At 37.7% G+C, this 20,917-nt stretch overlaps 1 protein-coding gene across 1 annotated transcript in view; it reads left to right on the top strand.

Moving 5' to 3' along the window:
* GPC5 (glypican 5) overlaps positions 1-20,917 on the top strand; it is an 807,080-nt gene that overhangs the window by 591,649 nt on the left and 194,514 nt on the right. The window lies entirely within an intron of this gene.

Here is a 20,917-nt window from a genome sequence, read left to right as displayed (position 1 = left end):
AAAAAAAAAAAAAAAAAAAAAATATGTTTGAGACAATTTCATTGAATAATCCCAATAATTGTATTTAGTGATTTAAGGAAATTAAATGGTGGTTTATACAGCAGGACATAAAACATAGTGTTGATGAGCAGACAAGTTCATTTCATTCTAATGAGATGGCTTGCTGTGTCACCGATATTTATTTTAGCATTTTACTGTGGCACACCATAACAACCATAAAAGGTCACTGAGCTGCTTATGTTAGTGAAATAGCAAAAAACCCAGCACATATATAGATATTTAAAACCACACACACAAACACACCCACACACCCACACACATGTATTTTTACATATATATATATAGCTATATACACATATATATACACACACATTAGCATGGAAGATTGTTGTTGTTGTCTTAGTGCTCATTGCATCTGAACTCTGCCTGAACTGTGTCTGTGCGGTTCTTAGTGTTTGAGGACAAAGAAAGTAACTGCTTACAGTGTATTGGGTTTGCCTTTGAAATAACACCACAAAACTATTGACAAAAGGCTCACCTAACAGCAGAGCTGAGATTAGGTGCTGAGGGTTATTGTCTTCCTCTAGTCTCAAAGCTATGTGAAATGTCAGTTAATTGAAAATGGTAATTGTTCCACATAACAACATCAACTGTTTCATTCCAGGAAATGTACTGCTCTTAAATTAATAGCCATCGATCCAGAGGTATTTCATGATTCTTCTCCATCCTTTTCTCAAATTATCCAGCTATCAGTCCTTAGGAGAAAACCTATTTCACCATTTTTATTGACCATTCTTTACTGAGTGACCTGGCTTCCTGTTCAGGTAGACTAAAATAGGTCTATCCATCTGAATGTATGTCAAGCAGACTAAGCCGCCTAAATTTCAAAACACCTGCCGCTTCTTAGTATAAATACTCAAAATGAGAACAGCTAAGTAATAGTGCAAAGCAGTTACATGGTTATTACTGATTAATACGATGAACTACTCTCATGCTGGTAAATTGCTTTTGTGATAGTAAAAATTGTTAAAGTTTCTTTCAATAGTGCACTTCAGTCAAACTTAAATCTCATTTTGATTTCTTATGAAGGAATGTAGGATATCTGTTTGTTTTTTTTTTTTTTCCCCAAAGGAATATATTCTTATTACAACCTATTTGAGTAACAAACGGCAATATGTCTCATTATTACATAAAGAACAATTGCAAAAGCTTTTGCATTACTTAGCTGTTGTTTTGAAAGCTTAACAGAGAAATTAAGTGGTACAGAGGTATTCTTTTATTCCATTGTAGAGACAGTTTTCCTTCCTTGTGTATTGATAAAGTGGTCATTAAAAAAATCCAAATATATCTTTTACATAAGCTGTTGAAAACATTTATATAGATACAACTCCTAATATTTTTTGTGTTTGTAGTTTTGCAAATTATCAGTCTAATCAATTTAAATTTTAATTTTACAATCAATTGTAAATTCTGACAATCTAATCAATTTTTGGAATCAAATTATTTCTGTTAATAATATGAGAAGACATATTTTTTCAAAGCTTACATTTACATTCTAACTTGGAACAGTTTCACCTTTGCTGCTATATTAAAAACTGTTGTCTATTTCTTCATAAAGTTTAAATTCTAGAGTGAAATTTATATGAAAAAAAGAATGATAAAAAAAGCAGACAGAAATATAAAGTTTTTAAATAAATGTATATTAATATCTGGTTGTGCAGTGGCCTAGAAAATACCTCCTTTAATCTCAGAAGAAAACACTCTACATTTCTGTGTTCAAGGGCTTTTACTTACAGGGGGTTGCAATTTAATGTAAACTCCAGCAATTGCCAGCAGGAAAGAAAAAGAAGTCTTGTATAATATAAGATACCTTTCCATTCTTTAAAAAATAATATGTTGGTTGCAAAGAGCTTCCATGTGTGATCACAAGTTGCTGTATTTTTGTCTTCTCTTATTTATTAATAGACAGTTTTATATTAGAAATGGAGGAGAGAAATCTGATTAAAGTTTCTAGGACAGCTACAGCATAAAATCGATTGAAATTATATTGCAACATAACATGCATAATGAATTCAGTTGTTATATACCAGGTTTAATGCTCAATCTGGTTTATAGTTAATCTAATCAAAAGGTAAGGGAGCCAGGGAGTATTCTAAGAAGAAATTTACAACAGCTCAGAGGGGATGGAAAAGATCCCCAGGCATATGGTGCTAAGTAAATGAAATGAAAATGACTGTTGTGAAGAATCATGAAGGAGTCAAAAGAACTAGTCACAAAAGGTGGGCACCTTTTTGCATCATTTATGCCTGTGGCAGTGAGCACGTGCACAGTTCATCCCATTTCTTGCCATTTTATACATACATTCTCCTTGAGTGAATTTCAGCTGCATAGTTACAAAATGTGAATCAGATATAACTGAATGAAGAAAGTGGTTTGGTGGTTATGCGAAGCAGGGCAGTTTTGAATTGGTTATGAAGGCAAAAGTTCCTTTTCAAAATCAAAAATTATCTTTTCTATTTTTTTTGCAGATCATGTGTCAGCTATTTGTCTCCACACGCTATTTTATTCTGTTTCAAAATCTAAGCTTGCCCACGTTTCATTCATTTTATTGGTTAAAAAAAAAACAAGTGTTGTTTCAAATTATTAAAACTTCAGCATCATCCCTCATGTGTCACTTTAAGTTCAAGTTATTCCATCAGGTTGCCAGTTTGTTGAGAGCTTTTGGAAATTTGAACCACTTATGCAAATTTGTACAGCCTTGGGACTCAATTCGGATTATCTGAAAATATTTGAATATGTAAGCACAGCTCTAAGTGTGTTGCTCTCATTAATAAGCCTTGAAGATCAAAGCCATTTCTGGCCTTTGGAGCTTTATCTCTTTAAAGCTTATATTAGCAGCTAAAGGATGTCTTTCTCAAACTGATTTCACATTAAAATATCATAAAAATAACATTAATTATAGCGATGAAGATTACAGATGTAGATAACAGCTAAACGTTGAAAGCACTAAGCAAATCTACAAGATAGCAGTAATGACTTAATTAAAACAAAATGCATCTGTATCGGAGCACAGCAATAAAGAAAAAGTGGCAATCCACAGCAAATAGTAACAAAAACATGAACCATTCAGCCGAAGTATGTAAGAGTAGCATGTAATAGATTGGCTCGGGTAAGTATAATTTATGCCAACCTTAAACATTAGCATTCTAACGCCTGCCAGAAATTTAGAATACGTTGCCTTTTGAGTGCCAGGTAGTTTAGAGGGTAACTACCAATTACCTAAAAACTGAGTCATATCAGAAATGACTTAATGTTTTATTTCCTCCCATGGCCAAGTTGGCTGTGATACCTTTGCAATAGACTTCATTAACTGTGCTCTCTGATTTGAAGGGAAGCTGCCCTTTCCCAGTTACCAAATGGACTGAAATGACCTCAGCAGGGATCATTGCAAAGCTGGTGCCAAGAAGCAGAGTTACATCGAGGCCTGTTCGTACCGGGTGATATCCTACCTGGTAGGTACGGCCCACACTTGGCCCACGCACAACTTATCTCCTGTTCATGTCTTTTTTGAAGAAATCCTTTTATGTCTTATTCTGTATGCTCTGAAAATTCAACCATTGATAATTTATATGCAACAATATTGGTGTGTAAAAAAATACATGAAATTCCTGTAACAAAGGTTAAAGGGAGCAGCATTTTCTCTCACTGGTGTGGAGGGGATAAAAAGCAGGCTCCTCTTGTGCTATTTCTACATAGTATTTAGATGCACGAATGGCACAGAACAATTCTTACTGGAAATAAAAACAACAATACATGCAGTTATTGTAATGATCATAACTACCACTTTTGCTGCCCTGCTCCTGTCACAAACCGTGAGACCTGATTCAAGAAAGTGCATAATCCTAAAAAATATCTTTCTTTGGGAACATCACATGGCACTTGCTTTGTTTTAAACATGCACTTAGCTTCCTGTTAATGTCAAAGAGAAGGAGTAATAGCCTAACTCTCTGAATCCTGGTAGCAGGCGGCTTGTGCTGCATCAGTCCACACTGTATGTGGTCTGTAAGCAAACTGAGTATCCGTTTTATCTCTCATGTTGATGTTGGCCAAGTAGAATGGATATACTGTAGGAACATCCAAAATGTCTGATTCTGCATGTATATACATTGGTTTTATATAAATATTAATATAATAACTTGAGATCATAGAAATTAAATTAAGATTAGGGGTTTACTGTTGGTGGAACTTGCATCACTGATGGTACTGTGTAGTTGTTTAATAATAAGAGAGAAGAAAGAGGAGCTTTCATTTACATGTAGTGTACATGTTACATTTATTTGCATTAATTAGGAGACCCATATCGAATATTACTATTAATAAATAAATCTGCATTGACCAATTTTTTTTAAATGAAAAACTACACACTGTATCCAACACCCAAATTATCACTATAATGCTAATTAATACCTTTCCTTCCCTGTAATATTTAGATATCTTCATCTGAGAAAAAAAAGTTGTCTTTGCTTATGCATGTGTCTGCCTATTCAGGTTCTCATATTATGTTCTGATATTATTAAAAATTATCTTAATGTGGGAAATATGTAATTACCTTTACAAAAGGTAATGTAATTTGCTTCGCCTGCTATGAAACACTTCACATTTCTATTTGTAAAAATCCGCTCTGGAAAATGTCAGTTTAAAATTACATAAAATTTGTTTCATGTAGTACAAAAGTTACTTTATCTTAAGAAAAAAAAAAAAGGAACTTTTGGTCATTAAATTTCCATAAAGGTTGATCTTGCAGTCATTATCTAGAATCACACACAGTTACCTGTAAATTCAGAGAAAAGCTCCATATGACTGGGTGAATGAAAAGGAGGTTAAGATCACTAGCTAGTGGAAATAGTGCAGATGCAGCCTGGACAACTAGGTCTGAGTTTAGAGAAATAAAAGACCAAATTATAAAGAAATATGAAAACCGAGAAGAATATTTTGAATCTTGCCTGTAGATGGATGAGAAGGCAATGAAATTAGCTCCGTTGAACATGTGCCCAAAAAAAGAGAATTCATGGTAGCACCCATCAATTCTGAGAGAGGCTGAATATGCAAAACATGCAGCATCGCCACTGCCCCTGAGAGCACCTTCTCTGGAAGCCACCTACTCTTAAGTAAACTTTAGTTTTCCATCAGTCTTTATTGTTCAGCACAATTACTTTGCCAGGGTATCTGAACTGCATGTTCTTTTTCACACTAAGTAAAAAAGTCCAATTTTCCTACCTTTTTATATTCAGTGTCATCTTATTGAGAGAATTAGGTTTATGGTGCAGTATAGTCTGATGGAATATTAAGTAGATTCCATTCAATGCCTACTTCAGAGCTACTTAATTTCCAAAATATCACCGAGGCATAAGTTAATTAAATTACATAAATTTCAGTCAGTGATGGAAGAAGTAATATTTGATATAAATAGCTGTAAGTTTTTACTGAAATTCCTATTAGAAAAAAAAAAGCGTGGTGATATATCATCAATGTAATTAACAGTCTTTTTATAAGTCTAGGAGGAAGATATATCAAAAGTAGGTCAGCTGTTCCTGGGTTGGTAAGCAGGATCGTTGTTGTTTCTTCTTTCCATGCCTGTAGGGCAGAACTCATTCATAAGTCAGACAGGAAAATTTAATGATGTACAATGTGATATTAATTGTGCATATACTCGTGGGTCACAGTAAAGAGTTTGTCAGAGGTGGCAGTTTGCCGCAGGTGTTTAATGTCACATGATTCATAGTAATGACTTGAAGCTCCCAAGTATCTGCAACTAAAAATAATTCTGCTCTGTGCAAGTGCCCTCCAGAGCAGAGTGGCTATCTGTCAGCACAAGACAGTGGGTAGCAATTGACTCTAGTTAGCACCATCTATGAGCCATTTCTTAAGGATAAAAAAGTTATAATGGCCAACTTCATCATTAGAAACCATGTTCTTTACACTGGGTTAATTTTTAATATTTTTCCTTACTAGCAATACAAAAAACTATCATCTATCTTTATCATAAAATTGCAAAAGGTCCCATAGGCCAGACTTTAAACACAGTAGCAATTTTTTTAAGCTTCTTCGGCCGTATTTTCAAAGACAGAAGCTCCCTTCTTTTTCCCATTTATTCCCTTAATTGAAACTGGAAGCTTTTCCTTGGGCTTCAATACACATCATGCCCAAAGAAAATGATGGGATGAGGGACACTGGAGTTTTTGCCTAGTTGACAGTGCTAAGCACATCTCAAAATCCATTCCTTTGCAATTTCACAGTTGGTGTAAAACCCTTGTGACAACTGTCTTGCTTGTAAAATTTCTAATGCAACTTCTTGCTTCCAGTCCTGCTTAGAATTGAGAAGAGCTGTAACAAAAGCTGAAAAAAAGTGGTAGAAAGAGGTTAGATGTCTACTAATTTGAAAAATATTGATCCTTTGTTACTTTATTTTTTTAATAGGAAACATAGAAAACATATTCTTATTTCACATGAGCTAGCTTGCTCAGCCCAGCACAGAGCACGGAATAATTTACTGAATATATTCTAAGATCCCACTTTCTAGTTTATCATTTTAAATTAAAAAGAGACTTCTGAGCATACAATACATTTGAAATCATAACTTTGTATTCAGAAACAACACAACTAAGTTTAAAAACATGTCAAATGGCAGAAGGGTTTTCAGTGTGAGAGTTTCTAAAGCACAGTAATGGTTAACCAGATTTCAGTGATGTCTATCTAAGGCAGAAAAGGACCCCTTGGTGTTCAAACCATATGAAGAGGATACCTTCCAGCACCTACCTCTGTCCTGCCAACACTGGCAAGTGGAAACACAGTAGAACTGCTGCATGTTTACCAATCAGACCTAGTGTCTGCACAAGTACAATAAACCCAGAAGACCCTACGGCAAGACAGCATATATGTTTGCAGTGAGGTTGCATGTCAGTGTCCCTGAAACACAAGGTACCTCCTACAGCTATGCACCATGTCCATTCACTTGAAGTTATGGGAAACCTGCTTGCCTGGTTTCCAATGGAAACCTAGACGCCTGGACATCCTCTGGACACCTAGAAATCCAGAAGATCTCTGCCCAAAGCAGACAGACCACATGTGGTGGTTGACAGCATTGGCTACAGGCATAAAGCTGACATTCTGTTAAGACAGCGAAGGTACCCAGGGCTAGATTCAGACGCTCAAATTTAGATGCCAGAAGTTGAATTTCGCTGCAGGTGTCTCAGTCACAAGATTTAAGTATGTAGGCTCCAGTCAATGAGAAAGGAAAGAAGCGCCACCAGAAGGTGACTTGGAAGTCTAGCTTAAATACCCTGAATGGCTTTGTTCTGGCTCTCTTTAGCAATGTTTTAGCAGTTACTATAGTAAGAATAAAGAGAAAGATTATTGACAACAGGAAGCTGCCTTTCTCCAGCTGGGAAGAAAAAATATAATTTGAACATGGTACCACAAAGCTCTTTCAAGCAGAGCTGACAAACAGATTCATGTTTTCTTTTTAATATGAAAGCATGAATTCATGCTACTCCTTCTACAGTGCATGTAATTTAGAAAAGTTTCCTCTTTCAGCTACCTCAATAGTTAACTAGAAGTGATAAACCACTCCAGAGATTTTAGGTGGGCTAAATTATTCCCTGGAGAGGTAACTGGCTATAGAGGAAAACCTTGCTGATTAAGATTCTGAATTAGACAGATTAAGAAGATTGCACACAAGCTAAGGAGATTTTTTTTAAAAAAGTAATAAACATTACAACTAAGAGAAGGTATTAATACTGTATAGGAAAAAAAATACACATCAACTGGAAAATTTTTCATCCCGATAGAAAAGTTTTTTCCTAATATATTCAAATGGATATTCAAATGGAAACATTTTAGAGATCTCTCAGGCTGTCAAAAGTTTTGAAACTATATCTGTACATGTACCCAATTTTTCATCTGATTTGTAAAATACTTGTTATTGGTTATTCTACGCATTCTTTCCTACCACTGTGAGTTGGGTCACACAGACCATGAAATCAGTCTTAAAAGGGTTATGGTCTGAGAAAGGGTGGAAAGGTAAATAAGTACTGCTTGATCTTTGCTAGTGAAGTTGATGACATGAAACATGTTACTTACGGATTTTGACAAATTTTATATATATAAATATATATATATTTAAGAAAGGGTCTTTTTTGATGTGAAACCAAATGTGACCTTTAAAAAAAAAAAGAAGGGAGGTGGGAGAAATGATTGATGGTTCTAATGAAAATGTAGAACAGGAGAGCTGGAAAGGTTACAAGTTAAATAATTTTTCTGCCTGTAAATGCAAATAGTTCCTCATACAGTTAGTTATGCAACACTGATGCAGGAATATTTGCAAATATTTTCACAAATCCTATCCAAAAGCCACAAAATGCCAACACATACTATCGGTCAGTAAACAGATTAAAAGACACAGAGGGCAGTGTTGTAATTACAAGCCAAGGAAAGAGCCAGAAGGCAGCTGAACTCTTAGCTGCTGTTAGGATAGAGAGGAGGTAGAACAGAGCCAAGGAACTGAAGAAAAATGATAGGCTAACGTATTAGTGATCTGTGGATAAAAATCTTGACAAAGTCTGCTTTCACAGCTTCTACGTGCTAAAATGTGCCCCAGTCACAGGACTGCTAGTCTGTTGCTGTTGGAGAACTTGTTCCTTCTTATAAAATCTTGGAAATCATGTGAAGGTGAAAGCCCCCTTTGTTCAATGACACACTTTAAGTAGTTCTTGATAAGAACAATCTAGTGAAATGAACTAACATATTTTGCCTGGATCTACTTTTGTTCTAACACTGTTTTAGACAGGCTTTGTAGATGTGCCACTAATCTAATATCAAAACAGAAGCAAGAACTTGTATAGACCAGCTGTACCATAGAAATGTATATAAGTACATTAGTGTCTGGAGAAGTGTATGACAATTTCAGAAATATTCTGAAGAAAGGAGGCAGGAAATAGTCTTTTAAGGCACATTGTAAACTCTGTCATCTTGTCGTGGTTTAATCTCAGTCGGCAACTAAGCACCACGCAGCCGCTCGCTCAGTCCCCCCCACCCGGTGGGATGGGGGAGAGAATTGGAAGAGCACAAGTTAGAAAAACTCGTGGGTTGAGATAAAAACAGTTTAATAATTGAAATAAAATGATAATAATAGTAATATGATAATAATAATAATACACAAAGCAAGTGATGCACAGTACAATTGCTCACCACCCGCCGACCGATGCCCAGCCAGTCCCCGAGCAGCGGCCCCCCTGGCCAGCTTTCCCCAGTTTATGTACTGAGCATGACGTCACATGGTATGGAATGTCCCTTTGGTCAGTTTGGGTCAGCTGTCCTGGCTGTGCCCCCTCCCAGCTTCTTGTGCACCTCCAGCCTCCTCAGTCAGTAGAGCATGGGAAACTAAAAAGTCCTTGGCTGGTGTAAGCATTACCTAGCAACAACTAAAACATCGGTGTGTTATCAACATTATTCTCATGCTAAATCCAAAACACAGCACTGTACCAGCTACTAGGAAGGAAATTAACTCTATCCCTGCTGAAACCAGGACAGATCTTGTCGTAGTCTCCTGCAAGCACAAAATATGGAAAAGGTTTAAAGATCATTTTGTAGATTGTCTGTAAGGGTGCATACTTTTGAATAATTTAATTTGGGAGATACTAGGTATACAACTTTCTTCACTAGAAATGAGCTATATCTTCCATTAATATACTGACTCTTTTAATAATGAATTTACTCTGCTTGTATAGTTCTAGCTACAAGTGTAGTTCAGTGCACCTGCGTTTTATAGCTGGGAGAGAAGCAGGTCGTTCTAGATCATTCATAGTGCCTAAGCATAGTGTTTAACCTGACCATCACTGTTCTCAGAAGTCTTGCAGGCAGTTTTAATTTGGAAAAAGAGGTTCTACAGCCACCTAGTCTATCATTTACAAAGAGTTGGAAGGAAGTATGTAAGCCTATTCTGGGTGCAGCAAAATCAGCTGGCAAGGAAATATTATCTGGGAGCAAGTGTCTACTGGTAGGAAAAGTAAAGACAGAAAACAGAAGGCACCGTAATCTAGACTTCTAACAGATGATTGTAACAGATCCATTCACGGCTTTGATCATGTTTGGTACATCCTTACCCAGCCCACCTCTTGGAGTGGTCAGACTACTATTTCATCCTTGTACATTTGCCTAAAACAATCAGGTTATTCTGACTAATAATCCTAATAAAAATTGAATAGAAGACTTACATGTTCAAATAATTTCTCTTGTTTCTTAAAATTTGCATTCCATTTCCCCTGTGGTGAATTTTTCTACACGATCAAAGCAAAGTAATGTGAATTCATCATTAGATCAAGCTGTCCCTTCATGTAACAAGTGCAAATAAATATTCACAGGAAATTTATGGTGTTATGAAACTCTTTTCTCTTCTGAACATCAAAATGAGAGAGCTGTGTGAATAATAAACACCTCAAATTTGATATTCCTACTTGATAATAGTTTTGACTTCACAGTTGCTGACCATGGCTTTGAGTGTCAATCTTCAAACATCACATTTCTAGAGATACGTGAAAGCTGCTTCATGGAATAGCATGCACGTGGACAGAACAGTTTACTCTTTGGATGTCCTGATAACAAAGTTACATGGTGCACTGGCTTTTGGAACCAGAAATAGATGGTTAAAACTTTATACTTGTAGTACCTACCTACACTCCATTAATTATTGTATTACATGTTCTTAACTTACCCTGCAGACAGAGCACTTAAGTTTGCACTTCGTAATGACTATGTGGAGGAGTTACAGAAATCACAATTATATGACATAAGAACTAAATGAGGAATAACATTTTCTATTATTATTTCTCCTTACATAAATACAGAATAAAGTCTCAGATGTAACTGGTGGAGAGCACCCTAAAGGGAAACACTGATTTCTATAGCTGAGGGAAAGTTACTGTAAGAAGAAAAAGGTTTTTCTTATATACTCTCTGTACTATGGCTTAACATAGCAGTTTACTAATGGTTGCACAAAATCTTGGAAATGTCAGTTTAATAAAAAAAGTTTTGCAGACTGTGGGCAATGCTGAAAAACTTAATTCTGAAAGCTTAGAAAACTGTCTATAAAATTATAACATTTTTATAATAATTTTCTAAATTTTTCTAAATAATTTTTTAGAATCAAATTGTACTTTTTTAAAAAATTCTCTACCCATTGCAGGCATTGTAACTCACTATAAGCTGTTCATCCTGTCATTAAGCATCCAGAGGTTTGGCTACAATGCATTTGCAAAGTCTTCAGGAAGAAAATGAACCTACAATGATCCTCTATTATGATGACAAGTAACAATATTATTATTCTCACTAAAGTAGGCTTATACATGCTTTTACAGTTTGTGAAGGATTTATTATGCTTGGCTGAACTTACATGGATAAAGTAGGAATCAGTCTGAATCGTAGCTGATACCTGAACTGGATCTTCTGTTTTTCCTTCTTAGATTAACTCAGATAAGATTTTCTACTCTGTACGTATTGTTAATGGTCTATATTTACTGTAGAATCTATGCTTTTGTGCTTGCTACCATTACATGTTTTAAATGGCTACTCAACAGATTTGCGAGTTGAGATCTGATGTTTCAAATTTGCTGACATCGCGGTTTAAAAAATATTGGAAAAGCCCTCGTGTGTAGCAGGGCACTAATAGGAAGTCTTAGAATATGTAAGTCTTTCCACTTTGGATCTGTATATCGGTGTATGTCCTGAGGCACAAGTACCAGGAAATCCCTTGAATGCTGGCAGATTTCCCACGTGTTTTACATTGTGCCAAACAGATGGAGAGCAAACTCACTGTACTTCCTTCCTGAAAGAGGCAGAGAGGAAGGGTCTAATAATGATCATAAAAATGAATGGCATTTCTGCTTGAAACATTTTCCAGAGAGCACTATAGACAAGCAACAAGCTGGTATAACTGACTGCAGTCTGCAATTTAAAGAAATTAATACATCGTAAAGTAGACCAGTCTTCCCTTCTAAAACTGAATAAGGAGGTCACTGATTTAATTTTCTCTAATGAAGTCTGTGACAGGTATTTCTGACAGAGAGCTAATAATATCATCAAACCCAAATATTAACATTTAAGAGATTAGCCTAAATCACTGTCTTTTTCTTTTCTTAAAGTAGGGATTTGTTTCTCCTATGTTGTTTTTAAGCAATTGGGAGAAAAAGTAGTCTCTGAAGCTATAGGATCCACTACCATTTATGGTCCTTTTTAGCAGGATAAGGTAGGCAATTCACCATTCAGTGAATCAGGCATTTATTCCACTTGCTTTTTCTCAGCAGCTTACAGAGTTCTTGCTTCCTCCACCATCCCTGGATACCGTTTCCCAGCTTCATTTGAGCCAGTACAAATGTGGGGCGCTGCTGCTGTAACACAATGAGTGAATCTAATCTTTTTTTTTTCTTCCAGATACACTTTTAGACTAAATCACTTCACTTACCTGATATTGATTCACTGTGTAGCATGTTGTCGCAAACAGTAATGTCTAGTAAGCTGAGGTGGCCTCCCAAGTGCAGTAATAGAAGAAACCAAACGTGAAACTATGTCTGCAGTTTCTCTGTCCAGAGATAACACAGTTGCTTTTCTGTAAAGCTTTTAGATCTAATGATGAAAAGCTCTTGGAATTAGGAGGTATTTTCAGAAGATTATCAGAAATTAATTGTTAGATTTTGTGTTACATTCAAGTTGTTCTGTCTGTAATGAAAACCTGAAACAGCATCCATATATTATAATATATAAATGAAAGCAGATAACAGTGTTCCATACTCATTTAAATTCAGGAGCTGGGGCTTTTAAGAAAATGCAAATATTTCCATAGTCACATTATTATTGTCTGAGTTATAGACACTGTATAGATATTAAACGTCAAGCATATTCTTTGCCAGTAGCTTTGAAGTTATTATTTTTTGATTATTGAGATTGTAACTAGCTAGCCACAAGGTAGCCAAGTTCAGGTAGAGAACTCAAGGAAATATGTCTCCACTGCTACCCTGCTTGATTAGGCATTACACTAAATCATGATCAAGATCCTGGGATCATGATACTACCATGTCAGATGAGGCAAGGACATTGCCCACTGTGCCCTTCCAGATCTCTCAGCAGTTCTCTGGTCCACGCTGCACCTTTCACACGCAGTGTTTCTGGACACTGTGTTTGTGCTTTACATCAGACTCTTAAGGTAAACAAAATGTGCTCTGAATTGTCTTCTCTGCCAATTGGAGCCTGCACAGTGTGCCAGCTTTGTTGTTCAGCTTGTGTCAGTCTGTGTAAGACTTAGCTAATGGGTCAGTGACTGCAGCCACTTATTCCTAGAGCTGATTGTCATAATTCCAGAGTAATATTTGGCTAGAATGTTCCATAAGCAATTAATATTTTTTTTAATTTATTTTCAGTTTATTTTCTATGCCATAATGTACTTCCTTAGAACATGTCTGCTTGCTCCAGAGATCCTCCTGTGTCTTGCACTCACCTATTGAGAATATGCAGCCCCTTTTAGAATCATGAACCATGTAGGACAGTGCTTATTTCAGGACTAAACTCAAGGATGAATGGATTAATGCTGGGCAAGTAGGGCCGAGCATCTCAATGCCTTTTGTCAATTGGGACCTCATTACCTTTTCTGAAGATGCAAGACCTGTTTCAGAGTTCCGATCTATTTGTTATTTTTATTCCTGATAGAACATACCATTCACATTTTCATATGTGTATCTGTGTTCCTATTGACTTTGAGAATTCCGTATTTGGGACAAGTTCTGTCACATTAAAGGGCACAGGAAATTTCCATAAAAAGGTAAATGTGCCTGATACGTATATCATACATCTGCATACATATACATAGACTTATCTGCTATGTATCCCATGACTGGGAGCCATACAGCTTCATGATGATTTCCATAACAAACAGAACTAAATGGAAATTTTCTGAGATAGCTTTTAGCAGGTGTCTGTTTACCACAAGTCCCTGATTTGTGCAACCCAAAAACTTTGGACCTGTGACTTTAGGGCAGACTATCTAGCAAGATAATTTTGGATAAATGTGCCAGATGAACTGCTTATAAGATGTCAGAAGCAAATATGTCTAATACAGCCAGGAATACCAGAGCATTTTTTGTCATGGAGATGGGAACTTGAAGTGCCTGACAGACTTAAGCTTGGTTCCAGGTTCTGTCACAGGGAGCTTGGACATGAAGAGTTTTCTCTGATTTTCAGCACGGAAGGTATTTTGTAAGCTCTCCATATGGGTGTATATATACAAAAATAAGGAAACTGACCATGAAATATATGGAAAATGCATTAGTCAAGTAATGCTAACACTCCAACCGATTAGTGTTAGATTTGTGTACAACCATGTAGGTATGATTATGACCAGAAACCACTGAAAAGGTAGAATGAAAGTACCAAGAACTTTGTTTTGACCTACAAGGTCTGTATATAATGCAGTTCTTGCAGTGAAGAAGCAGAATGCCTTCACTAAATTGAGCAAGATTAGAGGATGGACAGCTCTTTGTAAAAACAGATTAACAGGGCAGTAGCAAACATCTTCACGTTATCAGGATTGCCTTGACAATGGAAAAGAACAAATAGCACTGTGAATTTGAAATTACTTTCTTAAGGTTACTTTCCAAATGTACCTGTTTATCTCTTGACTGTAGGAATTAACACCACACTACTTAATAACAAAGGCTGACCTGTTGATTTATTTGGGGGATTAAGGCCAGTGTTACCATGTCCTTTGTCATGAAAGGAGGAGGTGGGGGAGTAGAGGAAAGACTTGCCATCCTCACAGTCATAAGAAAGTAATCTTAAAGGTACTATAGTCATTGCCATAATAGTTGTTGTGGTCCAAGTTTAAAGGAAAAAAAAATCTTTCCAGGACTGGCAGTCTGTTAAGAAGTCAGGACTTGTTCCCCTCTTTAATTTTGATTACCAGGTTATCTAGCTTGTTTGCTCTAGGGTGGTTTATTTAGAAGACTTTCAATGCATGAAAAAGTGAAAACTTGGTCTTATATATGTGGCCTCAGCAAAACTCTCTAATTCCCAGTGTGATCAGTGAAAATGCCTTTTCTGAAGTCATAAGAAAACGAGGCCCTGAGGGTTTATAAGTAGCAAAATAGTGTACCCACATGTAGTATTTAGGATCCTGGAGTGGAATCCATGAAACTGAGTACGTTTCCCAAAATCCTTACCCAGGAAGACTCATAGTAGCTAGTTAACTCTGGCACCTAATGACATGTTAGTACAGAGAGGCACAGGCATGACACATGGTCTCCACCTGCACTTTGAGGAGGCAGGATATAAGATAGATCCAGTCCAAAAATAGGTGTATACATTACTCCAAGTCTGTGCCTGCATATAGATCAATCAAACTGACCTTAGTAGGTCACTATTGTGGCTGTCACCTGCAAGAGTGCAGCTACAGGGTTTTCAGAATGAAGCTAGCTTGTTTTCTACCAGTTTGGGCAGCTATCATCTTAACTCAGTTTGACCCGTACTGATGTACTTCAGATCATCCCTTCAGATATTGACAGCTGATTCTCTACATTCACTATATGGCCACAGAGGAGGAGGACCTTGTGCACAAGGCAAACTGCCTCCACTTCCCACCTTCTATATTACCACTCTTTCTGAGGGATCGAAAGGTCTGGGTCCAATGCCTTCTTCGGTCCAAACACATGCAATTCCTACCTCTCCAGGTGGAATACAGGTTGGGACAGATGCACAGCTCAGGTTGAAGCTGGGCCATGTTGCACAGCCAAGCACGACAGGAAGGTCTGGACCAGGGAGAAAAGTAAGAAAGCATAAATATAACATCATAGACAGGTCTTGTGGGCATACCAGGAGCAGGGAAAGGTCCTCTGTTGTGACTGGTTCTTTTAATCCTGTTATGAATTTTATCTGGTGACTCTTTTGTACCAACTATGTAATAATTTGACACAGTAGGAATTGAGGCACCTGCAAAAACTCAAACAAAGTGTAAGGTGAGGGAGTGTGATCGTATTTTTCAGTGTTAAATTTTGCATAAGTTGCACTTCATGATTATAACACGCTTTTGAATCTAACTCTAAAACTCTTCTGAAGAAAACTGTGCTCAGAAATTATTTTTAAGTTATTTATGACTTTCTGAGTAATATTCCCCTCTTTTTTTCCTCCCTCCACCACATATGCTTCTGAAATAGGGCTCTTCTTTCTAGAAATTACAAGCTCCATTTGGTTTGGCCTAAGGTTTGAACTTTTACGGGAAAAAGTAAATGTCCAAATTTATTATTCAGTAATATATACAGAAGTGTTTTGTAATTTGGTGCTGTCACTTTTTTTTAATGAAAATCCTTGTCATTCCTTGAAATTTACTATAATACTTTTGGTACATATAATTTAAAGGCCTCGAGTCTCCAAAGATTTATTATCACAATTAATTTTAAACATCTGCTTAGCTCATTGATTTTTATGTGGTTACTTGTGCTCAAAGTTAAGCATGTGAATATTTGATGTAAGAATAAGAAGGCCATGACTTACTACAGCATAACAGGGTTAAATAATCAAAAAAGTTTAAAATACAACAACAGTTGTAAGAACTACATTACAAGACTACAGTACATTAAGTTACCATACTATTTGAAGTAATTGAAAAAAATATTATTTCTTCAGAAGTGGAATATATTTTCAAATAAGAAATTTAAAAGTAAGTATAAATATAAACTATGAGTATTAAGATGTTGAAGATTATGCATACAAACAAATGGAGTTATCAGATGATCCTAAGAGCTCAGGGATTTCTCCAGCACTCCTTAGGTCAAAATAAGGTTTGTTGTAATATATATACATATATATAGACATGTCAAAAAAGTAAACACTTTGTTTACTTTTATTGCCTGGTTTTTTTCATTACATTTGTTGTGGGTTAAACCCCATAGTCAGCTAAGCCCTACACAGCTGCTCGCTCACTCCCACCTCAGTGGGATCGAGGAGAGAATGGGAAGGGTAAAACTAGGAAAACTCATGGGTCGAGATAAAGACAGTTTAATAGGTAAAGCAAAAGCTGCGCACGCAAGCAAAGCAAAACAAGGAATTCATTCACTCCTTCCCATCGGCAGGCAGGTGTTCAGCCATCTCCAGGAAAGCAGGGCTCCATCACGCGTAACGGTTATTTGGGAAGACAAATGCCATAACTCCAAGCATTTCCCTCCTTCTTTCTCCTTCCTCCAGCTTTTATTGCTGAGCATAATGTCATCTGGTATGGGATATCCCTCTGGTCAATTGGAGTCAGCTGTCCCAGCTGTGTCCCTTCCCAGCTTCTTGCTCACCCCCAGCCTTCTTGCTGGTGGGATGGTGTGAGAAGAAGGAAAGGCCTTGACGCTGTACAAGCACTGTTCAACAATAACTAAAACATGGGTATGTTATCAATGCTGGTTTCAGCACAAATCCAAAACACAGCACCATACAAGCTACTGTGAAGCAAATTAACTTCATCCCAGCCAAAACCAGTACAATACTAAATCTAGGACTCTGTTATTGCATGCTACTTTAAGGGAGCAAACTTGCTTATACTAAAAGTACACCATAAAATATAAAGTCTCAGTAGAACTATGATGCAGAAAGAGGGGTGATTCCATAAATACAAATTTGACTGTTAGACAGCTACCCAATCCTCATTCTTCTGTAGCATTTCAATTTGAAGCTCATTTGTTCTCTCTGCAGCTTTGGATGGAGTACATCCAAAGACATATCAGAGGGGCACTGCGAGAGCTGATGCCTGTCCCGCGCATCCCAGTGGCACAGCCCCAGCTGGGGCTGGACATGGCTCTGCACAACATGTGGATAGGCAATCCCATTTTCCCCAAGCACCATGACAGCACAGCATATACCCAGGCATGTGCCCATCTCCCATAGACTGCCTTTGGCAGCCTGCAGCCTGTCCATGTGGGAGCTGGGTGTTGGAGACAGCCCCAGGGAGAGCGAGCCCTTCCCTTTCCAGCCGCTTGTGGCATTTCTCTGTGAAGAGGGCACAAAGTCAGGATGATCTAGGAAATGGTCCCAACCTGAGCTTTTCGTCCAGGAGGACCAGCTATGTCCACAGCATATGTCCTCAGCACCATGGGGACCCCAGGGATGGCCAGGCCCTCCTCAGTGAGCACCGTCCTGCAGGGCCTGAGCTCGGTGGGCAAAGCTGGGGCCAGTAACAGGGCCACTGACAGCCCCTGACACTGGCCTGCCATGGGGGGAGACAGTGCCAGAGATGAGGCTGGAGATGAGCCATGGTGCAGGCCCAAGAGGGAGATAAGCTCCCCACAGCATCAGGCCCGGGCCTGGCTGGAGGCAGCACAGAGGGAAGGCTGGGCACGGGCACTCCCACGGGCCAGAATGGGGCCCAGCAGAACCAAAATGGGGTCTGTAGACCCTGATCAAGGGGTCCCAGGTGAGGTCTGTCAGGGACAGCGAGTCTGGGTGGTGCCCTCGAGGCCCTGAGACTACATGTGTCCTCGGTATGTTTCCATGGAGCTCCCCAGGCCCCAGAACTAGAGAGGAACAAGGGAGAGAGACGCCTGCCCCTGGAGGGAGCGCTTGTGTCCTCCCGCCTGCTGTCACGCGGCTCAGCTGCACGCTGAAATGAAATGCAAACACGTAGTAAGTGTGTGACACTGCCAAGGGCTTGCAGTTCACAGAAGTGACACAGAGAGCAAGAGAAAGGAATGATAGTGTAAGGCTAGTGGCAGGTAACTAATGGCGTGTTGCTCCCATGCCCTCACTCACATTATTTCTTCATTTGTTGCTTGGACGAGTATACCTAAAAGTGGGTTTTCATTTCCAAAGGTAGTCTGTTGAATTTTTAGGGGGATGAAGTAGTCTAGTATATTGCTGGGGATTATTAAAGGGTGTTTTCATAGTTGCTGTCTGTTGGATTCACATTTGTTGCTGTATTATTTGGTATACATAAATTTCTCTTTGATCCTAGAAGTACGAGGTCAGCAGAGCTGATTATTTTGTACTGTATCAGGGTATGGATTTGTTTCTAGGTTTGCTTTGCAGACTAAACAAATTTACTTTCTTCTTTTGGTAGCAAAACTATGACCTTCCAGACTGTCAAACTCGCAATTTCTTTTGGCATGATTGTGTGACAGCATTTGGTATCAGCCAAGTACCGCCCTTCTCTCTTTTGTAACTGAAGTATCAAAAGGTGGTGTTGCCAAACTACTTTTGGCTTTACTTGAGTAGCGGAAGACTTTCAAGAATGAGTCATTGAAAGCACAAGAAAATAAATAATTTAGACAACAAGCTGAAGCTTTAAGATGGAAGTTTTTCTTTTTAAAAAAAAACAGGTTATATTGTCCAAAAGTAACAATGATCTGTATTTCTTTTTTTTTTTGTCGATGATATATTTAAAGACAACTTAAAACGTCTTTTAGAACATTGCTGAAAGAAGATTTATTCTTGTTTTTAGAAATAGCTCACATGTGAAAGTTCTTTGGAGAAGGAATCTTGTCTTCTTCATTGCCCATTATATCACAATATTGGTGAAAGAGTTTAACTAAACTGTAAGAAAACGCGCAATTTTATCTGCAAAATTTAGATTAACAGGTCAGTCACACAGACACTTATTGACAGAATGTTTGCTGAAAGAAAATTAATTTATTGAGATCTTTTACAGAAAGTAATGCTCACATGGGGAATATAATCTCCTGAACAGGACATTCAGTTGCTGTCTGGATGTGACAGCAGTATCCATTGAAAGGGTCCCTGTAACCAGATTTTTAGATTGACTGACTGAGATTCCCCAAACCTGTGTTTTGCTGAATTCTTATAATCCAGCTGGTCAGAGGTCCTACATGATAGCTCCAGGATATACATGATCCATTTCTATTGAATATCTTAAACTATGTAAAAAAAATGCCAATTATCTCAGCTATGTACAAACAACTGTCATAAATGGACATTTCCTTATCTGCAGGAAAAAAATTCTACTGATTGTTTAGAAATATCTCAGCCATGTGCAGCTGGACCTGTCTGAGAGAGTCCTTGTGACTGCCTGACACTGTACCCAGGATGTTTATCAGTACATCTATCCATACAAATGGTGCCTATCAGTTGGTCCAGGTCCAGTAGGAGCTTCCTAGAGGAAGGATATGATGCCAGGACTGTCTGAAATTCCCACTTAAAGAGGTCCTGTGACAATAAGTCAAATGCATTGTTTTGAAACCAGATAGCAGCTCAGTCAACCACCTTGTCTCACATCAGTCTCTTGTCTCATCTTTGCTGATGATTAATGTGAAGTTCCTCAACCACTCAGGGAATTGATGACTGTGTGCTGGGTATGTGAACAGGCACAGCCCTGACACCCCACTACTCCACAGGTGTAACTTGAATTTCCTCGTTATACAACAATTATAACTTTCATTCCATAATTTTTTTTAGGGGGTCAGCCTGTTTACAAGTAGCAATTTCTTTTCAAAGAGACTGATTTTTTTAATGTAAATGAGATAAAAAGATTATCCCCATGTAAATATATTCATTCTCTTTTGTGAAAGCTGAATGTCTGGCAGTAGTTAAGCTTTAATGTCTTTCAAGCCATGCTTAACACCATTTTTTCCTGTTGCTTAATAGGCATGTGCAATCTACTCCTAGGTGAAATAATGAGCTACAGTCAGAGTTACAACAGTTGGAGGGGTATCCTTCTACTTCATTGAGTTAATCTGTATCAACTCTAGTAAGGTCATTCTTGACAGTTTTTGCTAAATCTGTTCTTAAGGGCTGCCGATCTTGAGTCTCTACAATTTAGCTCAGTAACCTATTTTGTTCTTAGAAGCCCTTCTGATAGAAAATCTTTCTTAAAGTCTAGACTAAATTTTTC

This window comes from Aptenodytes forsteri, unplaced genomic scaffold (genome assembly GCF_000699145.1).
Source record: "Aptenodytes forsteri isolate BGI_AS27 unplaced genomic scaffold, ASM69914v1 Scaffold32, whole genome shotgun sequence".
Lineage (NCBI taxonomy): Eukaryota > Metazoa > Chordata > Aves > Sphenisciformes > Spheniscidae > Aptenodytes > Aptenodytes forsteri.
This window is presented reverse-complemented; position numbering and strand designations above follow the sequence as displayed.